The sequence below is a fragment of the Uranotaenia lowii genome, chromosome 3 (assembly GCF_029784155.1).
Source record: "Uranotaenia lowii strain MFRU-FL chromosome 3, ASM2978415v1, whole genome shotgun sequence".
Classification (NCBI taxonomy): domain Eukaryota; kingdom Metazoa; phylum Arthropoda; class Insecta; order Diptera; family Culicidae; genus Uranotaenia; species Uranotaenia lowii.
The window spans coordinates 95924733-95927502 of record NC_073693.1 but is presented as its reverse complement, the minus strand read 5'-3'; the positions used below and the strand labels follow the sequence as shown (position 1 = coordinate 95927502).

Below are 2770 nucleotides of genomic sequence, written 5' to 3'. Positions count from 1 at the left end.
TAAACTACCGTAATCCGGGGTAAGATTGACCACTTTTTTTCAATATTTTTCGATTCTTTTTTTTTGTTAAGGGGAATGTGGCATGTTTCATATGAACCTAAAAAATGGTTGCAGAAATATATTAGACCACTTTAAATTTGATTTAAAAATTGATTTCGACTTTGGGGTAACATTGATCAGTCTATTTTATTTACGGTTTTAACGAGTTTTCTTGATCATAAAGAATACAAAACACCTTCATAATATGTGTGTTCAATGGAAGTTAGTCGAAACAGCTTGAAATAGGTCGAAACAAGTTGGAATGGATTTTGACAGTTGGTAATCTGTCTCTTTCCAATTGACTTCGATCGATTTCAACCAGTTCGTCCGTTGAACATACTTACACCTATACTAATGCATGTTTTGTGCGTTTCGCACACAAATTTCTAGACAGACCGAAACAGATCACGGGAATATTTAGACGTGTAACAGAAAACAAGCTAACATGGATTCCAGTCAACAATGAGATAATTATGACCATTTACTATTTTCCTATGAACCATTTTTAATTTTTTTTTTAGATAACTCGGTAGTGGACTTTTTTTAATTCAAACAGTTAGAAGGGAGTAATGTAAACATATTTCAATACTATCCTGCATGCTCCCCAATGCTCCGGTGCATGTATATTTGCGGTTTATGAATTACGAAAGCTGATTCTTAAATCGAGGATTTTTTATCACTGACGGCCAATTGAATGGATTGTTTTTAGTTTGTGAAATGAATTTCCAAGTGATATATTCGAACTGTTGGCGAGTAAAGTAGGTTAACAAATTTTAATACCGTGTTCCTGCTTATTCTTAAATCAAGCCCTTTACATTTACTGTGGGCTAATTCGACAAAAATGATATTTTCAAGTTTTTTTTAATTAGTCAGGTGAATTGACCATTGTGCTGGTAATTTTAAACAGGATAAAACAGCCATTTATTGTTCAATATTTATAATCAAAAACAATGGCGACAGTTTTAGTATCAATAGCCTAGCTTCCCTTCAAAGCGTCAGCTTCCTACAGCTATTTAAACGCTACAAAAATATATACAGCAGATTTTGGAAGTTTATTTTCCATTCAAATAAATCCCGGAGCAAGTGCAAACGTCTTCTACCGCACAGCAGGAAGAGTTAACACAGCAACAATCCCACCGACTCGAAGCACACCCCGCATAGCGAAAAACCATACTTTGAATCTTTCGAATTATTCGGTTCTGATTATATTGATAGTTAGATTTATTTTTGGGTCATCGCTAATGCGCCTTCGCTAGAAACGAGTAAAAACTATTTCGAAAAGATACGATTAATCTTCCAAGAAACAAAATGAGTAATTTTGCAACACGCCGATAAGATAAAATATTATTCCTGAAAGATAAAATTAATCATCACGAAATAAAATTAATTATTTTAGCAACGCGCCCCAAATTTTTCTGCTGTCATCACACGTGGCCCATTTTGTGCCGGAAAAAATCTTCTCCTGGCATAGTTCTCGCAAAAATTACCTTTTATTGGTCGATCTGATAGGCAATAGAACCGGTTCCGACGTGGGATCAGTAGCCGACAGCGCCGGTTCCGGTTGTGCGAGGGTGAGTACACCGACTATTGATTAATAATAACTTTTTTTTTAGATAGAATTATTTTATTTCAGGCGCAGGTAGACGGGTGTCTCAGGCCTGACTTCTTAGGCAAAGGTGAAGGATACGTTGCTGGTTGTTCGAGAAAATAAAAAGGCGGAAGAGCAGCAGTGAAAGGCGTCTCTTGAATCATGAAGCGGACAACAAATGTTAGGGCGGCTCCCGAAGGAGAAAGCGAGGGAATTGCAAGTGGAGATCAAAACCTGGAGGAAGCGCTCGGCTGCTCGGAAATGAAACTTCGTGTCTGTTATAAGTGAAAAACAAAGTGATTTAAAAATGTTTAATAAATAAACAGTTGTAATAAAATTCCTTATGTTTGAATTTGATTCTAGTATTAATAATGGAAGCTACCTTTTATTATTTTTAATAGTAAAAAGATCTTTAGAAGATCAGCTGTAGCGTCAGTAAAACGTGCAAACGAAGATAAAATAACGATAACATCTATCTTTTAGCTACGATTCGAATAAAGAAAAAAGCAAAAAAAATGAATGGTTACTCTACTTAACGACCCGTTCGCTGTATCGTTAAGTGCGTCCAAACGATTCCATGTCATGAAAAAAAGACTAGCTTAATCGTACATTAATAATCCAAAAATATAAAGCTTATCTTTCGTGTGTCTTGGGAAGAAGATAATTGAAATCGTTAATGTATAATACTGATTTATGCGGGACAGAACCGACTGCCGACTGAATCCAAACATCCAGAACACTTGACGAAAATGAAATGGCGAAAACGAAACAAAAACATGCTCTCTGTCTGACACTCACGCTGCATGTGTGTTAGTGTGGTAGAAATGAATCCTGCTTTCGAGCTGGATCGGTTTCGACTAGTTTCGACCGATTTCAACTTGCTCCGTTGAACAACGACCAGACCTGTTTCGACCAAAACATGTGCCCGTTGAACAACGACCACTTGACAGAAACTAGTCGAAACCAATCGCTACTTACGATTGAACGAAGCTAATATTTTCAAATGCTAGTTTATCAATTGCTAAGGCAGTTCGGATCAACATCAAATGATATAAAATTAATCATGAAACACTACATAATTGAACACAACAATTTCGGTGGCTAAACTAAGCCTAAAGGATACAAAATTTGTAGCTTTTGGTC

At 36.2% G+C, this 2770-nt stretch overlaps 1 long non-coding RNA gene across 1 annotated transcript; it reads left to right on the top strand.

The window, feature by feature from the left end:
- The first annotated feature begins 1268 nt into the window (after nt 1-1268).
- Nucleotides 1269-1964, top strand: LOC129750739 (uncharacterized). Its single transcript, XR_008738473.1, has 2 exons — nt 1269-1610; nt 1673-1964. It is a non-coding gene; the product is annotated as an uncharacterized LOC129750739 (long non-coding RNA).
- Nucleotides 1965-2770: the final 806 nt, after the last annotated feature.